Source organism: Neofelis nebulosa, chromosome 4 (assembly GCF_028018385.1).
Source record: "Neofelis nebulosa isolate mNeoNeb1 chromosome 4, mNeoNeb1.pri, whole genome shotgun sequence".
Taxonomy (NCBI): domain Eukaryota; kingdom Metazoa; phylum Chordata; class Mammalia; order Carnivora; family Felidae; genus Neofelis; species Neofelis nebulosa.
This window is the reverse complement of record NC_080785.1, coordinates 124,594,651-124,615,081: the sequence shown is the minus strand read 5'-3', so window position 1 is coordinate 124,615,081 and position 20,431 is coordinate 124,594,651. Positions and strand designations below refer to the sequence as shown.

General features: G+C 38.8%; 1 long non-coding RNA gene across 1 annotated transcript in view; it reads right to left on the bottom strand.

Annotated features, from left to right (window-relative positions):
• Nucleotides 1-20,431, bottom strand: part of LOC131509876 (uncharacterized) — a 263,829-nt gene that overhangs the window by 60,292 nt on the left and 183,106 nt on the right. Inside the window, exon 2 of the long non-coding RNA XR_009260752.1 lies at nt 13,501-13,659. This is a non-coding gene — a long non-coding RNA (uncharacterized LOC131509876). The remainder of the gene's footprint in view (nt 1-13,500; nt 13,660-20,431) is intronic.

The following is a 20,431-nucleotide window of genomic DNA, read 5'->3' as shown; positions in this document are numbered from 1 at the left end:
ACATGCATGTGGGACAGGGGAGGTGAAGGGCAGGGCTTTCAAGTGAGTTTCTACCAACAGTTGTAAAATCACGATATCAAACGTACACAGTTCAAATTGTACAGCCAGAGTTTTTTATGTCATCCAAACTTGGGAGGACAAATACCCACTCAGACTGAAGAATATACACTACTTCTCAATTGATAGTTAGGGATTGCTGGAGACACCATTTCATATAGATCACATAAAATATGAATTGATGTGTTAGAGGGAGTGTGTTATGACCAATCATATACAATTAGTTTTTCTTTTTTATAAGTCGAAGTGGTTTGGTGGGGGCAATTTCAAATGGTTCCACCTGAAAAGAGGGGAAAAGTAAAATTTCTCTGCCAGTGCAGTAAATACTGATAGCATTCTAGAAATTCCAGTGGTGGAGTCATGTCACTGAATTTCGTGTATCAAAAATGGCATTAGCTGTGGTAGGGGCTGGGTGTGCAGGCTTGCTCCTAATGATGGTGGGCTGGGCACAAAAGAAGCAAAAGGTGTAGAAAACGAACCCAGCTCTAGGTTAGCTTCTATTTTTTGGACCATATAAAAATTTCACATGTTTCTTTCATCAGTGTTTTGTTCATCAATCTGTAGCTATCCTTCATTTGAGGAATGCTTAAGTAAAGCCTAATGAGTCTCATGTTCTTCCATGATGTGATGGGTCCCAAGACTACCGGTCTAATCCTTCTCTTACATCCTATCCCCCCAGAAGAATATGGCAAAATATTTTTGAATTCTGAGTAATAGAAAATCTTTGTGAAATATTTAAATAATTCAGAAGTAAAACTTCCTTATTGTGAGTCCCTGTGAGATAACCAGACCTTCCAGATTCTGATATGCATATGCATCTTAAATAAAAAATAGTTCACACTATATTTGCTACTATCTTGTTTTAATCACAACAGTATATTGTAGACATTCTTATATCATCATATATGGATTTGCTATAATTATAAACACTAGTGGCACCTGGTTGGCTCAGTCGATTGAGAATCCAACTTAAGCTTAGGTAATGATCGCACAGTCCATGAGTTCAAGCCCTGTGTCAAGCTCACTGCTGTCAGCTCAGAGCCTGCTTTGGACCCTCTGTTCCCCTCTCTCTCTGCCCCTATCCTGCTCATGGTATCTCAAAAATAAACAAACATTAAAAAAAAACCACTGAATAATATTCTACTCCATTACCATACCATCATTGAATAAAATCAGTCCCCTAAATAAGGACATTTGGAGTTATTCCATTTTTTTGTTATTATGAATAAGTCTTCAGTAAACATTCTTGTGCATACACATTTGTAACCTTATACCATTTATTTCTCTAGAATCAATTACTACAGGAGGAATTGCCAGATTAACAGGAAGGTACATGCCACATGTTGATACATAGAGTCAGAGGGCTTTCTAATATGCACTTCAACCAAGAATACATGAGGATTCATTTCCTGTACCCTAACCAGCCCTGGGCTGGTCTTTTGGTCTTCATTAGTTTGATAGAGAGCTCATGATATTACTGTTTCACTTCAATTTCTCTAATTCTAAGGATGGTAAATAGCTTTTGATGTAGGTATTGACATTTGGATTTCTCCTTTTGTGATTTTTTTTTCTATTTGGGAGGACGCTTTTGCAATGATCAATTCCCTATCTCAAATTGGGTTAAAACAAATCAACCCACAAAAAGAGGATGAAATGGCTTACCAGCTGGGAGGGACACTGGGCGGGCACTCAGAAAACTGAATGAACGACAGGAACCTTGAGTCTCACGGATTGCATGCAGAGCAGCTTATTCTTTTGAATTCCTATGGCAATGAGTGACTACTCTATACAATCCACAGCAGGACCCACCAATTGTTGCTTGTCTATGTTTACCCTTCTCACCCAGTCCTTGGGCGATTATAAGCTGATTATAGCACTGGCCTGGATTCTGGCTGCACAGGTGTAATGCCGCTATCCACCTTTCCTCCATGGAAGTGGGAAGAAAGAGAGCTGAAATTTGAACAGCATAGTTCCTAGTTATTTAATTCAAGTCTCTTTTCCTTGAGGTATAAACTCACATCCTTTTGAGTTCCTATCTTCTATTTCCTTTGTATCTCTCTCAGGGCTCAACAAAGTTATCAACTTCTCTGAGATGTCCCCAGTCTGGATGGAGTGCCCATTCACTGTGTTCCTACAACCTCCTACAACCCAACCCTCACATGGCCAGGACCCTATGATCTATATTCTTGTCATTCACTACCACTACACTGTCATCTCCATAAGAGCATGGGGACTTGGGTATCCTCAGCATTGCATAGCATACAACAGGTTCTCATGTGTTAAAAAAAAAAAAAAAAAGAAAGGGAGAGTAAGAAAAGGAAGGTCAGATGGTTTCTAAGCTTCTTGCTAATTCTAGTATTCTTTGGAAATTATTGTATCTTTAATGTCTCAGCCTAGCCAAAATACACACAGTAGACAGTCTCTGAGGAGTAGACAGGTTCAGGTTTGGGTGGCAAAGTTGGTATTCTTGATTAGGTTAGTTTAAAAGTGCTATTCTGCCATTACTTCCTCCCCTGAAGGTAGTGTGATCTACAGAAAGGAACCTGAAATACAGAAACAGACAGCTCTGATTCTACTACTTAACAGGTGAACTTGAACAATTTATTTAATCTGTTCAGCATCTTTAAAACCAAATTAACAAGTCAAAGTAAAAAGATAAAAGAACAAAAACAAGAGTAACAGCGATGGTCACCCAGGAATGTTAGGATGGAAAACAACTGAGCACAGTTCTGGCAAATAGTAGTCACTCAGCAAATTATTTACTGAAGCAATGAAGCAAGTACATGTCCTTTACACAGTCACTGCTTAATGAAAGACAAGCCAACTAGATATTCTGGATTAGATCCCAGAGTATCTACGGGAGGTCAGTGGAACTAACAGAATCAGACTCATTAATGAACTAAGACTGTGTTTTGCCTACCTTCTACTGAAAGCTACTGAAAGCCACCAAATCTTATTTCTATTCTCTGTAATGAGATAATATAGAAATCCATTTGCTCTTGTCTTATGTGAGAATGTGTACAGTATAATTCACACACCTCAGTTCTTAGCACCTTACTATATTGAGCTCCTAATTGGTCTGTACTACTTTATCAACTGCTCTAGTATTTTGCCAGGATTTACTTGGAGCAAGACCAGCTTGATTTCTGTTCCTAGCTAGGTTGGGTGTGCAGTTCTCAGTGGCAATGGCGTGTGCAGGGGGCTCCAAGACAGTGCAGACTTCGAGGAAACAGAAAGAGAATGTGCATTGAAATCAGAGCAGGGAATGCAAGGAAGTATTGTGTACGAAATACAAACTAAATTTATTTGTCCCTTATAATATATAGTTTACGTTATTGGGCTTACAAAACATGTACCAAACGCTATTCAAAAAGAGAGTCAAAAGACTGTGGGATGGCACAATCCAAGACTGTGGAAAGAGATGGGCTTTTATTTATGCTTCTATAATCCATCTCTTTGGGATCACTATTACTCCCTTGAGTATAATAATATTTATTTTTTAAATGGAAAAATATGGTACAAAGAGGGGGAATCCAACTGACAGGTTAAATTTTCTGTCAGAATTTGCCTTGAATAGGCTAAGAGGATAGATATTGTATTAAAAATGGGCTTTGTATTATGAGTTGGCCCTGGGTTGAGAAAGGAACACTTGACTAGGAGTCAGAAAATCTGCCTCAGTCACTAGCTGGGTGGGTGACCTAGAGGAAGTCACTTGACCTTCCTGGGCTGCAAATTCCTCCTTATATAATCTTATCGTTCAACCAGATCAGAATTCAAATTATACTATTACTGTTAAACCAATGACAGGATCCAGACCCTCACTCCCACTATACACATACAAGCACATGCATTCAACAACCAGCTCTACATGTACTAGTTCTTTAGAGATTTAATGTAGGGACTTCACAGAAAAGAAGCTGTACAATATAATGGTTGAAGGAAGGCGTCTAGAATCAAACTGATAGAGTTTGAATGTGCATTCCATGACTCACCAGCTATGTGAAGTTATATAAGCCTGTATAATATAATTCCCACCTGTATAATTATTATCATTAGTATTGTTAATAGATTCTTCATTATTACTTATTAATCTATTCATTGTTTTAACAATATCACCTTATAGAGATGTTGTGGGGCTAAAAGAGCTAATACAAAGTGCTTGCCATAGTGTCTGGCATACAAGATCTATTTAATAATATTATCACATGTGGGGGAAGAATTCTGAAGCCTGAAAATGATTTTAAAAGTCAACGATCTTTAAAATGCCTTCCAGTTCTGAAATTGCCTTTTCTAAAAAGTTGCTCTTATAAGACAGCAGGGAGGAACCATCAGTAGATGGGATTGCTAAAACTGTCTGATTTCAAATGCAGCTTGTCTTACATGGAGATTATTCAAGCTTAATGAGATGCATTTGCTTATAGTAAGGCTCCCCCATTTTTGGTATTCAGCTCATAATCACATACACCCACAATCAAGACATAGTTCCATTCCCCCCCCCCCCCCGCCCCCCCGGCGCCGCCCAAGTGTCCAGGTGGCTCTTTGTAGACTGTCTCCTCCCCTCATTTAGCCCCCGGAAACCACCGGTCAGTTTTCTGTCCGTGTGTTTTTATCTTTTCTAGAAAGTCATATAGAGGATGTGGTATATAGCTTTTTGAGTCTGGGTTCTTGTACTTTAGTACACTTGAGTGTCATCTACGGTCCTGCGTGTACTAGTACTTTACCCCTTCTTATTTTTGAGGAGTATGCCATCATGTGCTATCCTACAACTTGTTTCTCTTTTAGTCTGGGATGAGTTATAAAAAACAAGTCACAAGAAACTCCTGAGGGGATATAAGTTTAAGTATCTTGGCATGAGATTACTGGGTCATATGTTAGATGTATTTTTAATTTTATTAGACACTAGCAAACTTGGTTTTCCAAAGTAGCTGGACCATCTCATGCTCGTGAGAAATTTAGGAGAGTTCCAGATAATTTCTTTATTAATTTTCTATGGCTGTTACAACAAAGTACCATTGGCTTTAAACAACACAAATTTATTATCTTATAGCTCTGGAAGTCAGATATTCAAAATGGATCTCACTTAGCTACGACCAAGGTGTGTTGGCAGGCTGTGTTCTTTTCTAGAGGCTCTAAGGGTAGAATCTATTTACTTGTCTTTTCCAACTTCTATTGGCTGCCCACATTCTTTGGCCTGTGGTCCTATTCCATCTCAAAGCCAGCAATGGCTGGTCACACACATCCTTCTTAGAAAGGATCACTTTGATGCTCCCTTCTGCTTCTTTTTTCCACATGTAAAGGACGCTTGTGACTACAATGAATACTTGGATGATCCAGGATAATCTTAAAGTCAGCTGATTAGCAAATTTATTTCCATTTGCATCTTTAGCTCCCCCTTGCCTTATGACACAAAATATTCACAGGTAGAAGGGATTAGGACGGACATCTTTTGGAGGGTGGGGGGAGTGGGCTGCATTTCTCTGTCTACCAGTCTGCCTCCCCCAGGCACATAATATGCTAAATTAAAATAAAAACAAACGTTAGTTTAGTGGTTGTATAGCAGATAATTCTTGTTTTAAATTATACTTCCCTAAGGACTAATAACGTCAAACATTTTTACATGTATTTCTTTGCCATCAAATGTCTTCTTCGTTGAAATTTTTGTTCAGATCTTTTGCCCATTTAAAAATATTGGGTCATTTGTTTCCCTTTTAGAGATTTGAGAATTCTTTATGTATTATTGATTGTAGTCTTATCAGATATGCATTTGGCAAACATTTTCTCCCAGTCTATGGCTTATCTTTTTTTCTTTAGTGTTATTTTTAAAAAGAAGATTTTAGGGACACCCGGGTGGCTCAGTCAGTTAAGTGTCTGACTTTAGCTCAAGTCATGATCTCATGGTTCGTGGGTTCAAACCCCGCTATGGGCTCTGTGCTGACAACTCAGGGCCTGGAGCCTGCTTCGGATTCTATGTCTCCTTCTCTCTCTGCCCCTCCCCTGCTCCTGCTCTGTGTCTGTCTGTCTGTCTGTCTGTCTGTCTGTCTCTATCTCTCAAAAATAAACATTGAAAAAAATAAGATTTTAATTTTAATGACATCCAATTAATCACTCATTTTCTTATATAATTCATGCTTTTTTTTTGTCCTAAGAAATCTTTGCCTTACCCAAGGTCACAAACACTTTCTTCTCAGTTTTCTTCTAGAAATTTTATAGTTTTGAGTTTTACATTTTGATCAGTGATCCATTTTGTGTTGAATTTTTATAGGTACAAAGTGTTGGCTCAAGTTTATTATTTTTAACAGTATGCTTAGTTGTTCTAGAACCATTTCTTGAAAAGAAGAAACTTAATTTTCATTTCATATATTTCTTTTATTTAAAAAATATTGAAGGAAAACTTTTCAACTTTTTTGATTTTTCATTACTTCAAAACTTTTCAGTTATTTTTTCATTTTTTATTACCTACATCTGACAACACAATCTTGAAACTGAAACATTCATTCATTACAGACCGAGTTAGACACACACCAAGATAGTCAATACACATCCCCAGATTTATGATGAATAATTGATTTCTTACTGTCATAAGATCTAAATAATTTGATTATGTATTTAGCTAGTAATGGACACTCATTAGGAGAATTCTATTTCATGCTTGTTTGCACCTGCAAACAGTTTGTTCTTGTATAAAGGATTGTTCCATTTGGTCTGCCTGATATAATTTTGCTCATTAACACTGTATTGATGACCACCACTCAACCTCACCTAGAAAGTATGATGAACTCTCAAACTCCCTTTCCCACCTGGTCTGATTACTGCTTTTTACCTCCTGTCGCTTTCAGTGGCACAATAGTGTTAGAGTCCCATGATTGCTTTTGAGAAGAGAACTTTGGGGAAGCTACTTAAGCCAAGAATAAAAGCATGGGAGGTCCATGGAGCATACATTATTGAAATCACATCTGTGTGCATATAATAAACTTCTGACATTTGCTTTTCATAATCATTCACTATAAGCATTTTGTTCTGTTGATGCAAAGTGGATGGAGGAAAGAAGATTACAAATGCCTACTGATTTGGAAATCATTAGAAATAGCCTTTTTTGATAAGGAACCAATGATGATTGCCTCAGACCCAAAATCATAGACTGATCACAATACAGATTCTTTTGTTTTGAATATGAAATCATAAAACTCTTGAATCAGATTGAAGTTTCATTTTGGGGGATGGATGTGAGCACTGATTTAGTCAACAGAGCTGTGACTGGCTGTTATTTTTTGTGCATTAGTTGCAGGTTTTACTTGTCCACAATCCTTCAGGGCAGGGAAGAGCAAGGATGTCATGACTTAAGGTTGGTGCTCTGAGATACTTTATCAACTATCTGAGAGCAACTGATCTCAGACTCCTGATGGGAAAAACGGTAAAGAAGTGGTCTGCACAAACTTGAAAAACATTTGGCATGCTATGCCCACTACCTCCCTTTAGGAGAAACATTATACATGTTAACAACTCCAAAAAGTCCCACATCAAGGAAACTGGATTTATTTAATTACCTTCTGGAATGTGTCTGAGCATGGAACGCTGGTGTTCTCAGCACACCTATTAACCTGTGGAACACTCTGGGACACTCCTGTAGGAAACACTGAGCTAGAAGGTGCAAAGAGGTCACAGCATGTATGTTGTTTTTTTCTTATTCTCTCAGTGCCTTAACTTCTCCTTTTATCCCCCTGATCTCTATGCATTTCATTTTTCCTCCAACCTACTGTAAATTTAATATTCTCAAGTAAACAGTGGGTTGGTGGGATACATTTTGTTAGTATCCCTAAATCAACACGTGAGAATGGTGCTAGAACTCTCTTGAAAATGAAGATAATGTTACTGACTAGTCTCATTATCAGAGTGGTTAAATAAAATATCATAGTTGGAAATCCTTCTTTGTAAAATATATAGTAAGATGATCATATCTATCTCTACAGAGCAATTGTGTGTTTTTGTCTCTAAATTGAACGAACTAGTCTGGTCTAGGGCGAAATACTGAAATGATGAGGTTTCTCTTTAGGCAAACTGATTTCTACGCCGCTGAGATCTCCCCCTTTCTGTTCTGCTATGCTGATGCCCTTTGTCCTCCTGCTCTTCAGAAGAGATAAAACAGAAATTGTTTGTACTTTAACATGAATGTCAAAAGTTGCATTTTCAGCCCTAGGTGAAGGAGCAGGGAAGTATGTGTGGATTGGGCCTTCTCCTCTACTTATCACCAGCCCTGGAGTTAGGGGATGCTCAAAGCTACAGTTATTCTAGATTTGGTCCCATCAGGAGGATTTTATGGGATGTGTCATCTTTGGGGCTTTTAGCCTTCTTGAAAATCTGCAAATTCTTGTGTGATTTAGGGAGACATTTTACACCCTCCTACATAGCTTTAGACTGTTTTATGAGAGTAAGAGAATGACAGAAGGATCTCTAATAGAGAGGCAATGTGAGCTGTCCAAGAGCAAAAAGTTCATATCTGGGACAACGGGGTGAGGGAGTGGAAGGCAAGAGGTGAATCTGTGAGGTGGTGGTGGGAGGGGGAGTTTAGGTCTTAAGTTCCACTTTTCCTTGTTAAGTGGATAACACTTTCTTTATACCTGGCTCCCAAAGGTACTCACAGCTATCTGAATTTAACCATCCAATTCTCTGCTCAGTCCAACTCAGAGTAAGGTAGCAGAAGTCAGTGTTAGATTTCAGGTATGAATTTCTAATGGAGAAATCTTTAGCACTTCAAGTTGAGACTGACATAGGATCTCAGTTTTCTCTGGGTGTGATGGAGCAAAAGAGGAGGAGTCTTCGTAAAGATCAGTAAAGACAGGTGAGGCATGGAGACTTGGAACTTCCATCCTTTAATCTGAGCATCAACTTTGCAAAAGCGAAATACTTTCCTAGAAATTCCCCTTTGAGTTGGAGGATTTCAAGCATGACCCAATAATTTGACACTTGAGCAATTAGCAATACGAGTCATGGCCAGAGTGAAATCTCCTTGGTAAAGGAGCAACATTTCTCTTTACCAGAGCACTTGGCAGGTCACACAAAACTAGCTGCTGCCTCTGAGGTTGCTTCCTCCTGGGAGGTGATAGAGTGATAGGTCTGATAATATCTTTGATGTGATAGATTCAGGGTTTAAAAACAAGACAGAACAACATATAGCAACTCACTAGGAAAGAGTGAAATAAGTCTTAATCCTCTCGTTCAATTAAATATTTCTGAAATAGAATATGTGCATTACTTTTGGTAGCCTCTTCCTTTGGAGGACAGTCTTACTGTATTTTAGAGTTCATTACACCATTCAAAAGAAGTCTGATAAAATCTGTAGTCCAGGTTTTGTAGTTTTGTTTTTTAATAATTTCTTACCTTAACATAAACAAAAAGCAAATATTTTTATGGCTCTCTGGAGAGTTACTGACCTGGAGGTAAGTGATTTTTTTTTGTTTGGTTTTGTGTTATAGCCTCAAGAAATGTTCTAAGAAATATTGTGACACAACACCACTCAAGTTATACAATTTTCAGCCGAAGGGAACAGCTCAATTTTTATGCTGACGCATTTGAGATTAGTAATTTAAGGGGTACTGCAGTGAGCTCCTGCAGTTCAACTAAAACTCAAATTCTAGAATTCTTCGAAACATATGATTGGTTGCATCCATGAGTCTTTAAGACCATGTTCTCCACATTGTGACATTGGTGAATTGTAGCATGTCTGATGTGAAAATGTCCTAACTGGATCCCTACAGGAATCATTAGCTTTGAAGTTGTTATGGCAGCTGCCAAATTCTTTGTCCCTGACAACTGCTTTGTGTGAAAAAACCTTTATCTGCTTGATGCAGGCAAACCCAGGTATGTTGTGTTACTCCTCCAAAATGTCCTTTTCTGCGTTTGGTTCTCTTGTTTCCCCACAATGCACGATGAGATGAGACCAAGGGTTCTGCAGGGACCAGAGTCTTACTGTTTTGGCCTATGCACTTGATAAGTGCTAGAATAACCATGGAAACAATCTTTCTACATATTTAAAAGTTGCAAGTGAATTTAATGTCACCTCATTAAATTTTCATAGAATTTCATGCTTAGGAAAAACCAATACTCCTTTGTAGTGCTTTTATTTTCTTATTTTTTTAATTTTATTTTTTAAAATTTACATCCTTTGTAGTGCTTTTAGATTATGAGAGCACTGTAGCATCCTGCATTTCCCTTTTTATAGTGGCTGCCAGGAAGCTCATAAGTTGCCATCATATACTATGTCTTAGTAAGTTTCATTAACCTCAGTTTTCTGTACAGTTTTTCTCTGCCAATAAATCTTTAATACACTGATTTTTCTCATTCTACTATATCTCTGTCTTTCAGTATAAGCAGCTAGAAAGCACACAGAATCCATATATTCTACCTGTAGAATATTTAACCTGGTATATCTTTGTTCCTGGTATTTTTAGAGCAATAGTTTTTTTATTGGGGGATATTCTTTTTAAGTGTCCATTCTTTTTAAAAGCATTTTTCATGTTTTATTTTTATTTTATATTTGAGAGAGAGGAGAGAGAGAGGGTAGGGGAAGAGAGAGAGGGAGACACAGAACTCAAGGTGGGCTCTAGGCTCCCCACTGTCAGCACAGAGCCAGACACAGGGCTCTAACTCATGAACTGTGATATCATGACCTGAGCCGAAGTCTGATGCTTAACTGACTGAACCACCCTGGTGCCCCTAAGTGTCCATTCTTAGGGATATCACCTTGAGTAGTGATGCAAGATAGGAAACTAGGTAGGTTCAGAAAAGTCTCCTTAATGATTTTTATATGAGCCTTCAACTTCATCCACCTAGATTGAGAATTACTGGTAATGAGAAATACTTTAAAACTTTAGTGTGATGCATTCTGACCTAGTAGGTCTGACACAGGGTCCAGACATATGCACTTAAATATTTTTTCTTAAGGGACTATTTACATAAAGGATATGAAACACTGTTATGAGGACCCTGAGAAACAATGACTAACCAGAGTTTTAAGAAAATGGGAGGGAACAGGTGAAAATTACTTCATTCTACAGGTCAAGGACAGATGCAGATTTCATTCCCATGGAATATTCCCTGCCTCAGTGCTATTGCAAGGCAGGTGAAATGGATTCTGATCTCTGCTCTGCCTGGAATGTCGGTAACCTTGAGAAGGCCACTATCTAAGGTAACCTTGAGAGACCATATCTCTCAATGTCCTCAGATGTAAAATAGATCACTGGGCTTGTAATCAAAAGGACTCTTCCCATGAAGAAAATGCAACGATTATTCACACTATCCAGAGAGATGGTAGATGTTGAAACAGGAGGAATTTTAGTGCCACCAGGTAGGCAATGAACAGAATGATGGGAAAAGCCTTTTCTGAAAAAAGTCAATATGGGTTGGTTCTCTGCCAGGAAAGTACATATCCACTTTCGTTCTCCAGCATTCTAAATGTGAAAACTGAATTCACAATTTTTGCCAAAAGGAATTGTTAAATATTCACAATCAATGAAACAAGTCTGTCAATTTAATTTCTCTTGGAATAAGGGATCCTGACTGAAAGACATCTCTGGAAGGCACTGGGCAGATCAGCAGGGAAAAGGGATGTTCAAATTCTGTCCCTTAAAGTCTAGATCCAGTTCACTCAGGGATTATGATTCCCCCAACTCTGAAGATTAGACTTCCTTTGCAGCAATGACCACTTGAAATTAATGAGTTCATAATCCCATGTCTCTTTTGGAAGCAGTTATGACCAAGACTAATTACCTTCCATATAAAAAACAATTTTTTTTTGGTCAGTAACCTCAACTCATTTTCCATTGCTGTACCTTACAGTACAGAGCTATATTTTAAACAGAGAAGATGTAATTAAATTAAAATTCATAGTGGAAACCAGTGGTGGCTGATAATAATTGCTTTTCAGACGCCACTATAATTAGTGAGCCAAGGATTTTATTTCAAAGCATCAAAGTCAATTTAGAAGGCTTCCTTTATCTGGACTCGAGGTGCTTTGATGAAGACACTGTGTCTTCATATGTCTAAGTTTTCTTACATTTAACTAACCTGTTTTTTAATGATTATGTTAATAATTACAGTACGACAGCACTGTTTTATGGACACTGGAAGATGAATTCAGATTCTCCTTCTGCCTATTAAAGTTGTAATTACAGAATGTACACAATCCTTTCTCATTAACTGCTTGATAAGCCCTTGAAATTGCACAACCAATAAAAATACCTTTATTGTTCTTTACCTCCCAAGTAGTATTCAATACATGAAAACAAGGAACAAGAGGAAGCTTATTAACGAACACCCCAACATGCCACTTGTTTTTGCTCATACTGTTTCCTCTACCTGGAATGTCTCCCCCTTTTTATTCTGCTCTAAGGGGTAGAATTCTACTTATCCTTCAAGTCCCAGCTTGGCTGCCACCTGCTATGGGCTGAATGTTTGTGTCTCTCCTAAATCCATATGTTAAAATTTCAACTCCCAATATGATGGTATTAGGAGGTTGGGCCTTTGGGAGGTAATTAGGTCATGAGGGTGAAGACCTCATGAATGGGATCAGTGCCTTTAATAAGAAGAGCAAAGAGTTTGCTTCCTCTCTATCTGCTGTCTGCCAAATGAAGATACAATGAGAAGATAGCCATCTGTAAACCAGGAAGAAGGCCTTCACCAAGAACCCGACTATTCTGGTAGCCTGATCTTGCTGATCTTGGACTTCTAGCCTCCAGAGTTATGCATAATAAATGCTTATTGTTGAATCCCCACACTCTGTGATACTCTGTTAAAGCTGCCTGAGCTAAGATACCACATTTTCTATAAAGTCCTCCTTGATTGTCAGAAGTGTCCATCATTCCAAATCTTAGCTCCAGAAGCTTAAGTTTTCTTGTGGACAGTATGGTGATCACAGGGCTTTGGTGATGATAAATGAGTTAATTTGGGGGGAAACTGAAAGGATACTATTATCCTGTTAGGAAAACAGTTTCTTTGCTTACCTACTAAGATGCTTCCAGCATAAAGACATAGGATCGAACACAAAAGTCAGCTTAAGATTAGTCATCAGGACAAAATTTTCACTTCCATGCAGCAAGTATAATTAATTATCTGCAGAATGGTTTGTTGTGTCTGACAGAAAACATTAAGGTCCTGAGGTAGATATACTATCTTGCTGTGTGACCTCAGGAAAGTCACTTTACTTTTCTGAGTTTCAATTTTCTTTTGTGCAAAATAAGTTTATGGAACTAAATTATCGTTAAGAATATTTTTGCCTACAGGAATTTATGAATATAATTACAGGTGATGCAAACCTTAAAATTGTGATCAAATTATTTATAGCATTAAAACTAATTAATAAACTAGCTAACCATGCCAACAGAGATCCAATTTCTCATATGTAATTACCATTTCTGTCTTCACAAAGACAAAGTAAATCAAGAATCTTACCATTCTACGCAAACTTGACTGATTCTGCTGAACATGCTGGGTAATTAATAACTGGAAGTAGAACTCTCCATCTCACCGTTGCAGCATCCCTTTGACAAAAACCAGAGTCCCTCCACTTATTGCAGGGAACACACACAATTCTCTAAATGGTCATTGGTTCTGTGGAGGATGGAAAAAACAAAAACTTGGTGACAGTTCAAGCAAAGGCTAGCATTATAATATTTATTATTATTATTATTATTATTATTATTATTATTAGCAGTGGTAGTAGTGGTAATAATAGCAGAGGCAGTAACAGTGTTAACATTTGCAGAAAGTATTCTGCATCAGGCACTATGATGAGCATTTCATATGGATTCCATTATGCACACAATGCTATGAGGTAGGTGCTCTCATTATCCCTTTCTACTGAGGAAAGAGAGGCTCAGAGAGGTCAAATAATTGACTAGGATTATCAGATGGTATGTGGCAGAAATGGGATTCAAATTCAGGTCAAGCTGACTCCAGAACCGTGGCTGTCAGCTAGAAGGTTACACTGACTCATACATAATATCACTAATTAGGGTCAGTATCCAGTTTGTAGAGGACTGGCTCTATAAGGTACTCAAAAGAAAGATGGCATTCAGCTGCTATGTACATGTATGGCTGATAATTCTGTCATCCAATTCCAATGGGGGAGAGGGTTTTACTGTACATCCAATTAATTCTCTGACAGCTGGGTATCCTACTATTCAAGTCAATTCTGACACTATCTTCCTGGAAAGAGAGTCAGCCAGATGTAACAGGTTAAGGGCTCAGTCCTATAAGCATGCACACATTCCCTCCTTTAAGGAGGGAATACACACACACACACACACACACACACACACACACACGCACACACTTGAGACACCAATCTCAAGTCCAGATTGTTATCTGGTCTTCTGAATGAATGGCTATAGACTGACTGAAGGTTCCAAGGGGTCCCATGACCCCTTCCTTATGTTTGAGTAATTTGCTAGAGTGGCTCACAGAACACAAACATTTTAACTACTAGTTTGCTTGTTTATTGTAAAAGGATGTAACTCTGGAATAGCCAAATAGAAGCGATGCATACAGCAAGGCAAGGGGAAAGGGCATGGAACTTCCATGCCTTCCCAAAGGTCTGCATGTTTACCCACGTGGAAGCTCCCTGAACCCTGTCCTTTGGGTTTTTATGGAGGCTTCATAACATAGCCATAAATGATTTAATCATTGGGCATTGGTGATTGATTCAAACTTCAGCCTTTCTCTCCACCCTGGAGGTTGAGGGTGGGACTGAAAGTTCCAACCCTCCAGTCACAATGTTGAGTGCATTGCTAACTAAACTCCATCCTTAGGTTCTTTCCAAAATCCACCCCACTAACCTCACTTCTCTCACCACTTAGGAAATTTCAATGGTTTCAGGAACTCTGTGCCAGAAACAGGGATGAAGACCAAATATATATATATATATATATATATATATATATATATATAGCACATGATCACAATGTCTCTACCAGTACTTAAAATACAGAAATAGTCCTATTGGTTAGATATTGCTGTCGTCCTGAGTTCTTGACCATTGGTCTCAAGTGGCTGTGGACCCTCCCACATATCCCCTTATACCTGCCACATTCCAAGGATCTTCTCAAGACCTAGCAGCAGTTTATGACTGTATCCCAGGACCCTGCCCCAGGGTTAAGGCTGGCAACTAATTACACTGGCTATTGCCCATAATGAGTATGAATTTAAAAAATACTGCTCTTGATAAACAGGAATATGTGCCAATGTGTTTTGTTTTGGGGCTGAAGGTTTGTATTTTTCTTTTATGGGTGGATGAGAATGGTTGGGATGGGAGACTATCTTAGTCGGCTTGAGCTGCTGTAACCAACATATTATAGATTGGGGGCCTAAAGAACAAACATTTAGTCAAGGCTCTGGAGTCTGGGAAGTCCAAGATCAAGGTGATAGCAGATGTGATGTCTGGTGAGGTCCTGCTTCCTAGTTCACAGATGCTGCTTCCTAGCTGTGTCCTTACATGTCAGAAGGGGTGAGGGAGCTCTCGGGGATAAGGGCACTAATCCCATTCATGAGGGCTCCACTCTCATAATTTAAGTACCTCCCAAAGACCCCACCATTTATTACCATCACATTGGGGGTTAGGATTTCAACCTACAAGTTTTGGAGGGACACAAATTTTCAGTCCACAGAGACTTCTTGAAGTTCTTATCTGGCAATGACAATATTAAAAACAATGGTTTTGTAACACCTTAGTAGCATCACTCTCATCACCATCCTCTGACAACACCAAACAAAGGTCCTTTGGTGAATTGGTTGACTTCAAGACTGGAGCAGGGAAAATACAAGCCTGGAACACCTTGGAGTGCCAGAGAGTAAGGAATTTCTCAAAACCCAAAAGAGAACAAGAAGAATGGGGACATATAAATGAGAGTATTGGATTACAACCCAAAGAACAAAATAAATATCCATGTTCCCATACCAATATAAATAAATAAATGACTAAATAAATGAGGGGAAAAAAGCCGAAGTTACATAGAAAATCATCTGCAGATGATAGGTCTGGCAAGATCCAATGATGGATACAAAAATTGGTGGGTAAAAGTTTAAGCAGAAAGAGAGTATTTGCATACTCTCACAGGATCTCCCTTGTGAGAAATAAGCCCACTGACCCAATCAAAGGAGGGTTGCAGGGACTTGGATATAGTGAAGCGAGGCTTTAATCAATGTTCTTGCAAGAGCAGGTGTCTGATGGACAGGCACACTTGGGGCAGTTACAGCAAACAATTTGTTTCCTAGCATGCAAGTCCCTCCCTTGTTTCATCATTGGCTGAATTTACAGAGGCTACAGCCTTACCCAGACATCCACCTATACCCATGCAAAGCAAAAAGTACTCTGGTTCGAACAAATGTACATTCCCTGACAAGACGCAGAGACTTCTAGTCCCTCCTCCTTTGTTCTTTGGCACATGCTCATTGCAAAACCCTTGAAAACAAGCCCAAGAGAATAAGCCCATGAAAATGATCCTGTGAAATGGAGAGGGTATGAAGATCCAGGAAGTGAAGTGTCTAAAAGTTTGGAACTCCACTGTGGGAGGTGGTTCGTACATATTTCTAATAGGCTATAAATTTACTGTTAACTAGACAGCAGAGCTTTTATTTGCTATTTCTGAAAAATGAATCATCTCCCTTACTTCTCACATCTCCCAAATATTTATTAATTGCAAAGGGAATAAAGCAAGTTTACAGTGGAAAAATCCTGGAATAGCATTTTAGGCAAGTGACTCAAGTTAACATCTTCTGTTGTACCTACTGATATCATATGGCATCATGTGGATATGATAACATACCCTCTGATTTGACACAGGGAAAGGCACATCACTTCTATGGTATCTTTTCCAAAAATGCGTTTTCCCAATTTTATAATGAGAAAATAGCAGACAAACACAAATAGGGGGATTTCCTACAAAACAGTTGACAAGAACAATTCAAAAGTGTTAAGAGAAAGACAGACATAAAAAGAAATTGCCATAGGTTGGAAGAGACCAAGGAAACATGACAACTCAGTACAATTTGAGATTCTCGAATAGAATCAGAAAAAAAGAGAAAAGGTCATTTGTGGAAAACTGGTGAAATGTGAATAAGTTCTGCAGTTTAGCTAACAGAAGGTTAATTTCTTAGCTTTTATAATTTTTCTGTTTTTTAAAGAGGTTAACACAAGGGGAAACCAAGTAAAGGGTATGTGGAAACTCCATGTACCATTTTTTTAAACTTTTTTCTAAGTCTAAAATTATCTCAAAACATCAGGCCTAGCTGGTCTCTTGCCTCACAGAAGGACAGGGTGCTATCAAAGTGTCTTTTCCATACCCCACCATGAAATCTGCTGTCACTTCAATGTGATGCAACTTAATTTATGGCTCCTGGGGTACAGTTTCAATTATATACATAACATGGAAGGGGAAACTCAACCTAATCTGATAGTTTTGCTCAAAGAGAATATTTTTAATGCACAATTTGATGACAGGATTACATAACATCTTTCAGGGAGTAAGAAGAACATGATATGAGACATTACCATGGCTGTAACACAGTCAGTTGACATGACATAGCTTCAACCTTTCTATCAATTTCTTTTGTATGCCTTAGCTTAAGGGTTTACTTGCCTTGAACTTTGGACTACTGACTGGAAAGATAAAGACCCACTTGATAGATTTGGTGGTGGTAACCGAGGTGGGGGGGGAGGAAGGACAAACCAAAGAGCCAAGAGATTAGGAAAGGATGCTTGAATCTGAGATCTTTTAGGACATGGAAATAATTGTGGTTGTATTATGGTAATAATGATGATTTATGAAAAAGAAAAGCTGGAATTTACACACACACACACACACACAAAACATAGTACCTAAAAAGCACAGAATTGCCATTGAAGGATTTTTTTTTAATCCCAATCCTTATTCATGCCTTTTGAAAAACTATTTACAGGAACCCCATTTGTACAGATCAGTAAGGTTTCTCCCAAGCTCCTTCCTGCATTGTTCAACTCATTCTTACACCAAGATACCAACCTCTCTTAAATCTGAGTTCAATGGCACTTCATCCGCTATTCTTACTCCTTTTCTCCCAGTTCTTCATTCTGGAAGTCCATTCTACCAAGTGTCACTTGCATCTGATGTGCTTCTTGATTGTGATTCTGTTTCATAAAAGCTCAGGACAGTGGAATCATTAAGCTCCTCTTGCAGTGGGTAATAAGGATAGAGGGTTTTGAGTGTGGACTAGGGGGTGGTACTGAAAACAAACTCATGAGAATGAACCCCTGCATGGAAGGTTCTCGCCTGCTCCAGTCTCAACCTGGAAGTGAGCAGAATCTCCATTTGTCCATACAGGAGTTCCTCATTTTCTACCATGCAGTGGCTTTGCTGCCATGCCTCAGCTACAGAAAGAGGATTTCTCAGATTTACTATGTGAGAAGCTCAAGCATGGAGCTCAACTGTTACCCATTGGCAGTTCAGACACAGTGGGCCCCTAGGTGGCACCGCACTTGTTCTTGCTAAACAGCTGTCTCCTCAGCCAGCCCTCTTTCCCACAAAAGTTTCATAAAAGCTTTTTATTAGATAATTATACTTCTGTGCTTTGTAGTTATGTGAGGTAACTCACAATTAGCATGTTTAATTAGGAAATTAGGTGTTATAATCACAATATGGAGCAAAATTTGTCATGAAGTTTTAGTTCATAAACAAAGGGCTTTTTTTTTTCTTCCTTAAGGAGGAAAAAACCCACAAAATCAATGTTAACTTTCCATTTTGGCAGATAGTGAAATTTAATTTATGTTTAGCACTAAAAGAGAACATTCCATCTGTTTTCCAGATGGAACCCGCCTTCCCCCTGTAGCTGGGAATTAGTCACTCTGGTATGTAACTGTCCCCTCTGTCACTTCTGGGCTATGTTGGGTTTTCTCTCTAGGGCAGATGTTGAGCTTATTTACCTTGAGACATGTTGTAGAGTGTTGATGCTCAAGTAATCTAGTATACTCCTTTCAAGATATGTTCAGGGCATGTGACTATGTGTTAGGTATGGGGCTAAATGTGAGTTAATCAGCTTAAGTGGGAGACCACCTTCTAAATACATTAGGCACTGGTAGGGTATGTAGGGAATGCTGTGAGAATGTAGAGGAGGGAGTGCCTAAGTAGGTGGGATTTCCCAGGGATAAAAACCTATGGTCAAACCAAGCAACTAAAGACACAAAGAATTTGTTCGGATATACCATGTATCTTACACCACAGTTCTTTCTTTTTTAAAAAAAAAAAAAGTGTGAGGGGCGCCTGTGTGGCTCAGTTGGATAAACATCTGACTTCAGCTCGGGTCATGATCTCGCAGTTCATGGGTTCAAGCCCTGCTTTGGGCTCTGTGCTGACAGCTCAGAACCTGGAGCCTGCTTCAGATTCTGGGTCTTTCTCTCCCTCTGCCCCTATCCTGCTCTCACTCTGTCTCACTCCCTCTAAAATAAATAAACATAAAAAATGTTGACAGAGAGAGAGTGCAGGGAAGGGGTGGAGGGGGGGGGATAGAGTATCTGAAGTGGGCTCTGTGCTGATGGAAGAGAGCCTGATGTGGGGCTCTAAGTCAGGAACCATGAAATCACAACCTGAGCTGAGGTCAGATGCTTAACCAGCTGAGCCCCCGGATATGCCTGTACCATAATTTTTAACATGGAGTCCAAGGCTCCCCTAGGGATTTTGTGAGTGAACTTGACTGTCATCTGGGTTTTGCTTCATTCTATATAAGGACAAGTGATATTGTGACATGTAAGATACCAAAGTACAGATAAAATTCATTAATTTGTGTTTTTCTGGAGAAAATGTACATGACTTTATCTACATTTATATGACCTATTCTCAATGGTGTCTGTGACTTACAAAATATTAAAGTTACTTATTTATATTTACAAATATTTCTGTATCTATAGATATAGGCAGATATAGATTTGCCTAATCATTAATTTCATAAACATAATCTAGGAGATAGAAGATAGGGACACAGCCCCTACTTTCAAGCTATCAGGGAAGACTGAAAACATAGTGATGGCAGAGTTGGTCAGTTAACCAACTTTGTATGCTCCTTTTTCATAGAGAGGCAATTTTGCCTGGAACAGCTGTCCAGCCAGGAATATTTCACAACCCTTTCTGCATCCAAGTTTAGCCACATAAGATGTTCTTGCCAGTACAATGTGAATGATGTAATGTGTGTCACTTTTGAGCTGACTAGGTTAAGAACTAGATCTAATCTCTCCACTCTGTTTCTCCTGTGCAATGACTATGGAAAATGGCCAAGCCACAAAATTGAAGGAGCACAGGTCCCTGAATCCTCACTGGAAGGTTGCTCTAAAACTCCTGCACTCTAAAATGAGCTGTTG